This window comes from Heterocephalus glaber, unplaced genomic scaffold (genome assembly GCF_053883595.1).
Source record: "Heterocephalus glaber isolate CG9 unplaced genomic scaffold, H.glaber_assembly_v1.0 deba00001608, whole genome shotgun sequence".
NCBI classification, from domain to species: domain Eukaryota; kingdom Metazoa; phylum Chordata; class Mammalia; order Rodentia; family Bathyergidae; genus Heterocephalus; species Heterocephalus glaber.
In genome coordinates this window covers 2,569,514-2,582,024 of record NW_028258379.1, presented here as the reverse complement: position 1 = coordinate 2,582,024, position 12,511 = coordinate 2,569,514, and the positions used below count along the sequence as shown (strand labels likewise).

General features: G+C 38.3%; 1 pseudogene; it reads right to left on the bottom strand.

Moving 5' to 3' along the window:
• Positions 1–11,619: 11,619 nt before the first annotated feature.
• On the bottom strand, positions 11,620–12,207 carry LOC101704971 (adenylate kinase 2, mitochondrial pseudogene; annotated as a pseudogene).
• Positions 12,208–12,511: the final 304 nt, after the last annotated feature.

Here is a 12,511-nt window from a genome sequence, read left to right as displayed (position 1 = left end):
TTACCAGTCAGTTGATCATTGGGCAACTCAGGGGGTCTCAACACCCACACTACCCATAACCCAGGCAAAAATTCAAGTATAAACTTTGACTCCCCAAACAACAGCTAAGCCTGTTGACTGAAAGCCTTGCTGATAACATACATCATTGATTATCACAATTTTGGTTATGTAATATATATGGTGAAATTGCTAGAGATTCATCAGAGGTCACTTTTTACTAACGTATGAAATTTACTGGAGAAATGAAGTGTTCATACAGAAATAACTGGAGATGATTAGCTTTATACAATGCCATTTAAGCAGATACTTGCAATGGTGAATGCTGCAACAGCAACAGGAAGTGACTGCAAAATTATTACAATAGTACAGTATGTACTATTGTTAATTTTATGCAGGTATGATTTAATACTGTATCTTTATGATTGTTCACATTGTTCAGATCTTGGAGCCATGCATGACCTATAATTGCTTATGTGGATAAGTTTTGTTAAATTTTAACTTTTAAAAACAGATTTGTGCAGTTTTTTGGCAGTGATAAGAGACCATTTTCTACCTATATCTTATACAGTCATGACACACCTAATTTTTTCTTAATTTATAATAGTTCTAGGCTATGCAGCCTGCAGAGTTTTTTCAAATGTCACACATTTTTTAAAAAATCTACATATAAATGAATCTCCACAGTTCATACTCATGTTGTTTGAAGTCAACTGTATTTGCATGTCAGTCTGGAGATATCCAATTAGTATACCAAAACACTTGTGCATCCCATCCTTTCCTTATGTACAAACACAAGAGTATACACTTTGTTTTCCTGCTGAATTCATTACCTGCAACAAACCTTGCTGAGTTTCCCTACAAGCTCATAACTATACACTGTATCCTAAACATCTTATGATAAAATAACTGCATGTATGATGAAGTACTGTAAAATGCAAAATCACAAGAATTTTTAAATCAGTGTAACACTTTAATGTTTATGAATGAGGATCATTTAAATTTTATTTTATTGCAAATTAACCTAGGTTTTTTGGCAGGTTAGACTAGAGAAATTTAACAGTCAAAAGACAAATTTCTACAGAAGGGTAAACTTTGAAATTATAATTTGCTTTCAGCAAACTACATTATGTCAATTTCCTTATGTGTTTGTAAAAGCTATCAACCTTAACTGCATTACAGATAGAGCAAATTTATTTCTCTGAAGTTAAAAACTTGGTTTTTTTTCCTTCATCCTTACTATCTGTAGAGTGACTATTCCAATTTTATATATTGTACATTATTTTTCAGTGGCAAGAACACTAAGTCTCTCCATTCTAAATAACTAAAAATTTCAAAATCTAGCTGGGACATCCTTCGAGTACCTGATTTTTATGAAAGTGAAGGGTAAAATGTATACTACCAATCTAGGTATTCTATAATGTAGCAGGAATTTTAAGAACTCATCTACTATGATTTGAGTACATTCCAGTTATGATACAAATTAATGTTATATAATTATTCTTTATTTGGGGCCAAAATTTGTTCATGTCTCTTAAAGAGAAACATCTTCAAATTCTGAATACAATCTGCTGAACTTCTGCCGGAACACTGCTAAACAAGAAGCTCCTGCCAGATGGTACATCTTCCAGAATTTTGTGTATCTCCAAGTTTGTTTCAGGGCTTTAAGAAATTTTTTTTCATATCATAATGTAGGCAATCAGGTGATGGATGCAGGTGAGAGGATCATGTAAAATAAATCTTAGGACAGAAGTGTCTACTTTTATAAGCTATTTGAGTAACACAGTCATTCTCTCCAAAACAACTGTGGTTTCTAGCAGGAAGAAAACCCCTATACCAAAAAACTACAAAAACATTAAAATGCCAGTAAACAAAACATTTAGACAATATTTTCCCCCTAGATGTTAGTTTCCACTACAAGTTGTATTTTTTTATCAGGGGATTTAAAAATAAACTTCTTAAAATGAAAAACTATAATAGCATAATTAAAGCATAAACCAAAGAATGATCTCACATTGCTTAATATTTATCTTAGCTTGATTTCCTTTCTATGTCCCTGAAACACTAACAATTCATATTTTCCAAATTTGGTTGGCTAATGTTTTCCCTTTGATTCTTTTGTGAGTAATAGAGAAACATTAACTGTTTGGTTCTTATATTGGAAATCTTATAAAGTTTCCTTTGGTTAAGTGTGTTAGAACTTGCCTGTGAAGAATCAGTCAGTCATAAGTTAATTTTATATCTGGACTTGCAAAGACAGGTTAGCTGCACTCCTATGTGAGTATAAATTACATAGCAGTACCAAGTAAACCAAAGCTTCATGGATCATCTTATTATCAGGGATCATAAAATTAAACAGGTACTGTTTGCCAAATTTTGGGGTGGAACTTGGGAATGGACATTCACCATCTTACCTTCATCAGTGCTTTCCAAGTTGTGACCCATCTCACCCCTAACCATACTTCTTGGTTTGTTAGGGACAAAAGAAAGACCATCCAGTGAGTTGTCATCAGTTTTTGTATTTGGCAGGTAACTATCAGAATCCTTGATCTGACTATTCCTTCCACACACACCCCCTCCAATATGACCAGGCAGCAGGACACTTCTTATCCTTGCTGCATGTAAATTCTCCAAGCCCTATTTAAGATCCTGTTGTACGATCTGTGACAACTAGATTACCATGAGGTCTCATTGATAATAGTGAATTGATACTTTCTTTTGGAGTAAAAACAAATCCCAGAGCTTGGCTATCCTAGGACCTGGAGGAGAAAATAGTAGAGAAGAGAATGTGGTAGAAAAATAGGAGACCACCCTAAAACACTATCACATAGGTTAAGCAGTAGATACAAGGTGTGTGTATATCTCAAGATATCAAAACATACCAAAATCACATAAAGTGAAAATTTTTCATTGCTTGTAAATTAAACTGATTAGAAATGACCCTATGAAAAGCCTTACCACCTCTGTGTCGTACTACTCTAATTTCTGTTCCTTTCTTCGGTGGCCCTATCAGACTACATTTCAACTACCAATTGGGAGCTTGCCCCGATTTTGTCTGCATTACAGCCCTTATTTATTTTTTCTTGACTCTAACTATGGTCTTTTGACTCCTGATCTCAGATCTTTCCTCGTCCTGTTACCTTTACTACAGCCAGAAGAATACATGTAGTAGTTGAATGTCAGCCACGAAAGTGGGGAGAATTTGGGAGAATAAAATAGATGAATGAATTCTTATTGCTCCAAGATGCGGAGGGAAAATGAAATGGTCAGACACAGATGTTAAAAGCTTGCTCCTAAAAAACAAAACAAAACAAAACAAAAACCAACTTGCTCCTTGCTCCTCCCTGCTCAATTGAGGGTGGCTGCATGGTTAGGGAATAAACACCACTGAGATTGTTAACGAAATACATGTGTCATTGCGTATGGGACAGACACCTGAGACATACAGATGATTTTCATGACATGTGGGCATCCATAGATAACAGACTCTTAAATGGCTCAGGAACTTGGAAACTGCCTGTAGAAAACCTGAAGCTTCAATATTAGTTCAGGATGGAGAGGAAATATTCTGATAGCACCTTCCAACTAAAGAAAGGGAGCATTCATTGTGTGTCCTATATGCTTCTGAGGATAGGTTACTTTTAACACACGTATTATAGTTCTTCTGGGTCTAGTATTGCAAGAGCTCTATCATGCAGTAATTTGTCTGCCTAGTTAAATGCTATGTCTTCAGTAACTCCAATAATCCCCAGCACAGAAAAGGAGCTCAATAAATACCATTTTGTTGCTGTTCTACAAACTGGGCCCCATGACACTGGTGTGTGGAAGCTCTGGAAATGAGGAATGATGTGAATAAATATCATGTAGCTCACTTGGAAGGCCCAGGAATAAGGACAACTGTGTGGAATTAATCTCTGAAAGGGGAGAAGTAACGTCTTGATGATGCTCTTTTGTGATGTGCTGGAATGAGTGCTATGTACTGATTAGGATTTGGGGCCCCTAACCTGTTCTACCAGCTACAATGCAGATGAATCTTCATCCTTTTGCCCTCAGTTTCCTCATCTGAAAAATAAAGGATTTGAGCTACGTAATCTGTAAGTCCTTTATGACAAGACTCCTCTCAAATGATTTATCTCATACAACCTTTAGGGAAATATGACAGAAACACACAGTGAATGTCATGACTAAATAGGTGAATGATTAGAGTTAACTAATAACTCATTTTAGTTAAAAAATAAAAGAATTCCTCACAAGTGAATAGAATCTTTAATACTGTCAAAGCATTTTCATATCTATCACTGTATTTCATTTCAAAGCCACCTTGCAAAACTACTTAATATTCTTCACCAAGAAATAAATGTTCATAACCTGAGATTACATAGAAAATTAGTGGAATATGAATGACTAGAATCTAGATTTCCAAAATATAAGTTTTAGTTTTTTCCCCCCTCTAAATATACATATTTTTCAAAAATTTCCCAGTAAAAATCTTTTACAATTGCCACGAGAATGTAATAAGGCATCCTAACATGACCAAAGCTGAGATTCTGATGTAGCCATGGACAGATATAGGCCACTTCCTTTCCACCTCAGTTTATTTATATCTTCTTCATTTAGCTTGATTTATGCATATCCTGATAAGCTTTCTGGAAAAACAGTTGGAATCATGTCAATTTTGGGATCGCAGGCATATGCAGGCAGCTATAGTTTATTAAGAAACCCATGGGAGCAAATGATAATAAAAGGACAGCTGATCTCCAAGGGATTTTTGGCCCATAGGGACAAGGCCTGGTGTGAATTGGATTCAACCATAAACACTAAGGGGTTGGAGAGTAAGCAGTTCTGTTGTTTGACTTTTGGTTTAAGAATACCTTAGAGTTTAGGAAATGTTGCTGTGGGATCCTCTGACATAGTATAATACAAAGGACAGACAACAATTTCCTTCTCATTGCTACCAAGTGGCTCGAGCTTGCAAGGGTTGAGTGCACTGATGGCTGCAGCAGTTGCCAAGGACTTGTGCCTGGTGTCGAACATCAGTGACAGGTGTCTGGGGGCCATTTAACTGAGCAGAGCCGCAGCATGGCCGAGCCAGATGCAACAAGTGAATGGCCAGGCTAATGAATTAATGCATGTGAGGTACACCTCTGGGATTCTCAGAAATACTGTGAGGAGTTGGAGTTCCTGTCTAAAGGAGTGGAGGCTTCTACTTGTGAAGTGTCATGCCAGCTACAAGACAGTGAGTATTGTTTTCTTCTATATTTAAACTTTTATGAAGCTATGCTGTTCTGGTGTGCTTTCTGATTAGAAGTTTGACTTAAACTATCTGAATAATTCCCATTCATAGTGAGTAATCCACTGATTTCAGCTAACTCCTTCATACCATAAAATAATTTTCCTATTAAATTGCTTTAAAATATTTCCAGTGAAGTCTCCTAATTTGTATTTTTATTATCATTAATTTGATTATAGTTGAAACTGCACTTCATTAAGTTTGAAAAAATACAAATCATAAACTATAATTTGTTTGCTGATTTTCAAATCTGTCTACTTTCTATAAGTTGAATTATATCAATTACATTTTACAAATCTTGCTAACAGTTACCTTCAGAAAATCATTTGACCTCTGTATGTACAAGCATCATATACTGTTCCGTATCAACATTAAGTTTTCTAAAGAGGATGTGACTATTTATAGTTTTAATTAGCACAGGCAAAGCTGCTAAAGGACTGAGGCAACACTTTTTCCAACTAGTTATTGTTGAAGCACAGTGTAGTTTACTCTGAGAACTTTAGGACATAGTTCCTAGGTGAGCAGAAACTTCTACGTCTTCCAACCATAGAATTTCTGCCAACTAATTCTCTAGTTGTACTTATGTTTCGGCAAACCAAAATTTTACAACAGCAAAAATAGTTTCTATTATATAGTTAATACCTAAATAATTTATAAACATCCTTTCTTTCAGTTTACAATTGAGGTAACAAACAGCCTTGCAAGTGTTTTGTTGTCAGTGACTGTTGAATCAATCTGAACAGAAATATGTTCACTTTTAATGAGCCAATTAACTGCTTTTCAAAGTTATCTGACACCTCAGGGACATCTTAGAATCCAGTCATTGCTCAATAGCAGCTCTTACAACAGTGGATTTTGTTTTATTGAAATTGCTGACTAAATTCATATGACAGTTTCAGTAAGTGTACGAGCATGACCATGTTTTGCAATGATTTCTGAAATTTTATGAGACTCAACTAGTCTATCATCATTTGTTTGCATTGTCTTTTTTCCTTTCTTTCTTTCCTTGTCTTCCTTCCTTCCTTCCTTCCTCTCTTTTCTTTTCTTTTCTTTTCTCTTCTTTTCTTTTCTTTCTTTCTTTTTCCTTTTCAGTACTGTTGATTGAACCCAGGGCCTTTACACAGAGCTACATCTCCAACCCTTACTAATTTTTTTTTTTTTTTGAGACAGGGCCTCACGAAGTTGCCCAGGCTAGATTCAATTGCAATCCTCCTGCCTCAGCCTTTCAGAATGCTTGAATTACAGCATATGCACCACCATGCCCAGCTTGTGTTAAACTGCTTACAATTTTGATTTAAATTTTTGAAAGTTTTTTTTTTTGGTACCGAGGATTGAACTCCAGACCTTGCATTTTCGAGGGAGGCAGTGGCACAAGAGCTAAATCTCCGGCCCTGAAAGTATTTTTTATGCTTACTACTTTATGAGAATGTTTCTATTTCAAAAAATCCAAAAATCTTAATGGTTTAATAGCCTCAGTTAGAAAAGAACTATATAAAACATAGACTATCTTGAGTTGAATGGGATTTTAACAAAAGTATAGGCTGATATTAAGTCAGGTATTTTCAATCATTCTTTTCAGTACTTGTCATAATGGTGAGTTAAATGAAGAAGTCAAATTGTCATTATTTGCAGATGACATGATACTCTATATAGAAGACCCCAAGAACTCTACCAAAAGTCTTCTAGACTTAATAACTAAATTTAGCAAAGTAGCTGGACACAAGGTCAACACATAAAAATCAATAGCTTTCCTCTACACAAACAAGAGACTCATGGAGAGAGAAATAGGGCAAATAATTCCTTTTACAATAGCATCCAAAAAACTGAAATACTGAGGAATCAACCTAACAAAAGAAATCAAAGACCTCTTCACTGAAAATTATAGCACTCTGAAAAGAGAAATTGAGGATGATATCAGAAAATGGAAAGACATCCCTTGCTCCTGGGTAGGAAGAATCAATATAGTGAAAATGGCCATACTTCCAAAACTGCTATATAGATTCAATGCAATCCCAATTAAATTCCAGCAGCATACTTCATGGACCTTGAGAAAACAATCCAAAAATTCATTTGGAACAAGAAGAGACCCAGAATAGCAAAAGCAATTCTAGGCAACAGAGACATGGCTGGGGGTATCACAATCCCCAACTTGAAACTATACTACAAAACTACTGTGATAAAAACAGCATGGTACTGGCAAAGAAACAGACCTGAGGACCAGTGGAACAGATTAGAAGATGCAGAAACAACTCCAGACATGCTCAGTCACCTCATCTTCAACAAAGGAGCCAAACACCCTCACTGGAGGAAAGATAGCCTCTTAATAAATGGTGCTGGAAAAACTGGATTTCAACCTGCCAAAGTTTAAAACTAGACCCATATCTATCATCATGCACTAAACTAAGATCAAAGTAGATTAAAGATCTAAATATTAAAACAGAAGCAATGAACTGGCTGGAAGAGGGGTTAGGTACAACTCTTGAAGACATTGCTGTAGAAAAATATTTTATAAACAAAACCTCAGTTGCCTATGAACTAGCACGAAGTATCAACAACTGGGATCTCATCTTATTAAAAAGCTTCTGCACTACAAGAGAAACCACCAACAGAGCTAAGAGACAACCTACAATCTTGGAAAAAAATTTTCACCAGCTGTATCTCAAACAAAGGATTATTATTTAGAATATATAAAGAACTCAAAAAAATCAGACCCCCCCAAATTTAAGAACCCAATTCAAAAATGGGCATCTGAAATGAACAGACATTTCTCAGACAAAGAAGTAAGAGCAGCAAATAAACATATGAAAAAATGTTCAACATCACTGGCCATTCAAGAGATGCAGATGAAAACAACACTGAGATGCCATGTCACCCCAGAAAGAATGGCTGCTATCAAGAAATCAACAAATAACAAATGCTGGCGGGGTTGTGGGGAAAAAGGAACCCTTCTTCATTGTTGGTGGGAGTACAGACTGGTGCAACCACTGCGGAAATCCATATGGAGATACCTCAAAGAACTAGGATTAGAAGTCCCATCTTACCCAGCTAGTCCCCTGCTGGGTATCTTCCTCAAAGAATTAAAAGAATCATACCACAGCCATGTGTGTGCACCCGTGTTCATAGCAGCACAATTTGTAATAGCTAAAACTTGGAAGCAGCCCAATTGCCCATCAACTGGAGACTGGATAAAGAAAATGTGGGTTTTTTTTTTTAAATAAAATGGAGTACTACTCAGCCAAAAAAAATGAGAAATTAGAGACATTTATAGCTAAATGGATGTACATTGAGGCGATACTCTTAAGTGAAATAAACAGGACACACATGTGTAAATACCTAATAGTTTCTCTAGTGTGAGAAACTGAAAGTATAAATAAAAGGTATAATAGATAATGTAAAATAGGAAGAAAAGAGGCAAAGGGGAAGGGGAAGTGGGAGGGGTAGGGGAAAGGAAAGAAGGGAATGGAATTAATATGAGAAAATGAAAAAATGGAAACAAAGTCTTTGTAAATTGGGAGGGATGGAGGAGTTGAAGGGAAGACAAGGAATGGGGAAAAAATAAGAACCAAGAGAGATTATGTAACGATGCAAATTTCCAATAATGAATGTCATTATATTGTGTACCTAAAATGTACCAATAAAATTAATTTTTATTTAAAAAATGGTGAGTTAAATAACTTTTGTAGAATTAAATAATAATGTAAAAACTATTTTTACTTAAAACTATTTTTACTATTTTTACAAAGGCACAGAGGGTTAAACACAGACAACACCTACAAGGTAGCCAGTGGTAGCCAGTAGGCACACTGAATTTACCTCTTACCAGACAACCGCCAATTACAGTCTTCCAGTTACAGTCATCTATGTGCTACAGGTTTGCAGCACTGATCTTATATACCTTTTGCATATTTTCCATGAAGTCAATGCCAACGTTGATCATGCGATGCTCAACCCAATAAGAGACATAAAAATATGAAGGAATAAGATTTTGTCAGATAGGGCTGAGCTTTGGAGAACCACAAATCATTATAATATTTGAAAGGGGTTTTTTCCACCCAAGAATTTACATTTTGCACTTTTGTGGACAATATCACCATCATTCAAAATGCATGTATTTGAAGTACTTGTAGGGGAAAAAAGCCATGAAAAGTCCCAAATGGAAAATCATCACTGATTTCTGGGGTTCCTGACACAAGGCTGTGCCTTATGATACCAAAAATTATAAGCTATCCAAAAAGTAATTCTGTGGCCCCTGGGCAAATACAAAGATAGAGCACGTGACTGTGAGATCTCGTGTAGTTAGAGCTGCCCATCATGAGCTGCCTTCCTTCAAACTCACCTAGGGTCCCTCTTCCAGCAAAGGGTTGGAGAGCTGTGACACACAGCCGTGGGCTCCAGTTCTGGTTCTGGTTCTGTGACATACTGTGTCACCCAGAATAAAGAGGAATGATAAAATGGTGGGACAGCCTCAAAGGTGCAGCTAAGGCTCCATCTTGGAGATGATACCCTGTGAGCTTTGTGCTATATTCCAAGAAAATATTGTGTGGCCTTCTGTATTCTTATTTTCCTAGTGCTGGAGAACTCAGAGCTGCGTACATTAGGTAAGTGGTCTTCCGCTGAGCTACAGCCCCAGAACACTTCTCTGTTCCTAATAGAATATAAGGGTTTGAGAGGCATAGAATGGAAATATCCCTTTATATTATCACTCCCAGGGACCTATTTAAGAAATCTGGACTTTGCATCCCTGCTTTGAATTTTGTGGGTCTGGAGGCTGGCTCTGTTATCCAAGGGTGTAATAAAAGACCAACTGCATTGTAAGCTTCAGCTGCCCCCAAGCTATTTTGAACCCATTTGCCAAGAGACTAAGAAAGAACAAGAATCACTATCCTGGTAAGAGTAATTGTTCCTCATCACCAGATGAAGGTAGGGGTACTGCTTCATAGTGGGGACAGGGAGGAAGAATGTGTTGCACACTGGGGCTTCTTTTGGTTTTTCCATGTCCTCTTGTACTAGGGTGCCAGCCAGAGCCACCACATGAGGATAATGAAGATCGATTGTGATTCTGAATTCAATGGTGGCAGCATGGGCTGTGCTTCATTTCACTAACCTTTCTAAGTTGCCCAGAAATCATGAGGTTTCCCAGGCAAACTTCTGGAAAAGCCACTCCTAGATGGAACAAACCTGTGAGAAACAAGTGGACCTGAAGGTGCAGTGGCAGGCTAGTGGATTTCCTGGTATACCACCCAGCCTTGTTCAGGGTTGGCACACCAACCTTAGCTGCTAAGAATATCAACTGACAGCTTTCTGTCATGGTCTCCCTCTGGACATTGCCCTCATCCACAGAGAATGGTCTTTTTAAAAAAAATTTTCATATGCTTTATTGATTTAGTGGCCAAATAAGGGAGCATTTGGTCAGTTAAGAAAGGCACCTCATTGAAAATACATCACATACTGCTGTCAAATGATTCCAGTCACAGGATTTGAGGATGGAAAGGGCAATTTTTTTGCATATGGCTTAGGACACTTGCTCATTTGTTTTTATTACTTTAGTTACATTTTTGTGGTGCTGGAGGCCTAATCCAGGGCCTTGCACGTGGTAGGTAAGTGCTGAACCACTGAGTTATGTCCTCAGCTCTTGTTCATTTATTTAAAAGGGTCCCTTCACACACCATGGATGAAAGAAGACAAGACTGCAGGATTGTGGTGTTGTGCTGGGAGATGCTAAGAGCTTAGCTACGAGAGCAGCTGGACTGACACATCAGAGGTAGGTCAGGGGAAGGGAGTTAGGCCAGTCCCCCCACCCCCTAGGACTCCAGTAAACTTGATTTGCAGAGCCACCACCCCTGAGAATTCACCCTTATCTCTTTCAAATGTGGAGGTGATGTTTTGATCTTATTGTATGGGGAACCAAGGTCAACAAACTATTCTAAGCTATGAGACAGACGGAACCACAGTTCCATTTCCTGCATTTTTGGCCTGGTATCTTATGAGATTCTGAGATAAAAGTTGAGGCCTATAAAAAATATTGATACCAGTCTAGAATAAATAAAAACCCAATTGCTTAGAAGTAATATTGTATCTCCCTATTTGTATCCACACCCTGTAATCATAGTTTTTACAAAATCTTCTCCTTTTGAAACTCCCACTTATGGTTTTTTTTTTTTTAAAAAACCCAACCAGCTCATTGCAACTCTGCTGCTCCTCCAAATCCTCCTCTTGAGGCCCTCCCCAGCCCTCCCCTCTCCATCCTTCCTGTGATCACCCTTCCTCTCTGTGCAGCACCTAAGGGCAGGGGGGAGACTGGCAGTGATGCAGTCTCACCTGGCCTTCTGTTACTAGGATGCAGCTTTGGAGAAGGCTGCTAGGATGCTTGCAGATACGACATCAGGGGTCTGGGAGGCATCGATGGCAGAGTGAATTCCTTGTTTCTTGTGGTAGTCCACGAGTGGGGCAGTCTGAGTGTGGTAGGCCTCTAGGCGGGTTTTCAAGGCTTTCTCATTATCATCTGATCGATGGATCAAGGGTTCCCTTGTGATATCATCTTTCATGGGCTCCTTTGGGGGGGGTTGAACTCCTCATGGTAGGATTGGCCACTCTTGGGGTGAATCAGCCTTCCAGTGATTCTCCGGATTAGCAGGCAGTCAGGGATGCAGAATTCAGTCACAGAATCAAGCTTCCCTTTCCTCCTTTTCATGAGGTCATCGATCATTTCTGCCTGCCTCATGGTCCGAGGGAAGCCATCTAGAAGGAAGCCATTTTTTGCAGGAAAGAGTCTCCAAATTCTTCTCAATGAACTCCACTATCATTTCATCACTCACCAGTTTCCCAGCATCCATAGTCGCCTTCAGCTTTTTTCCCAGCTCTGAGCCAGAGGCTACCATGGCCCTCAGCATGCCCCTGGTGGCCAAATGGCAGGCGCAGAAGTTTTCAGCTAATCTGGGTGCCTATATCACTGGGTTGATGAGAAGATTGTATAGAATGTGGCATACGTGAGGCCTAGCGCACAATAAATCTTCAGTGAGCATCAGCTGTTACTGTAACTCTGGCCTTAGTTCCATGTTCACTGGGTACCCTTACCAGCCCTGGGAGGCCCTAGCAGCATGGCCTGGATGCCATTAGGATACTCGGACTCCACTGGTGGTGCAGTAGGAGCCATGTCTGCCAAACTCTCACCACCAACCCCTGCACACCTCCCAGGTCCAGCGCTTCCCCACAGAGAATGGGCTT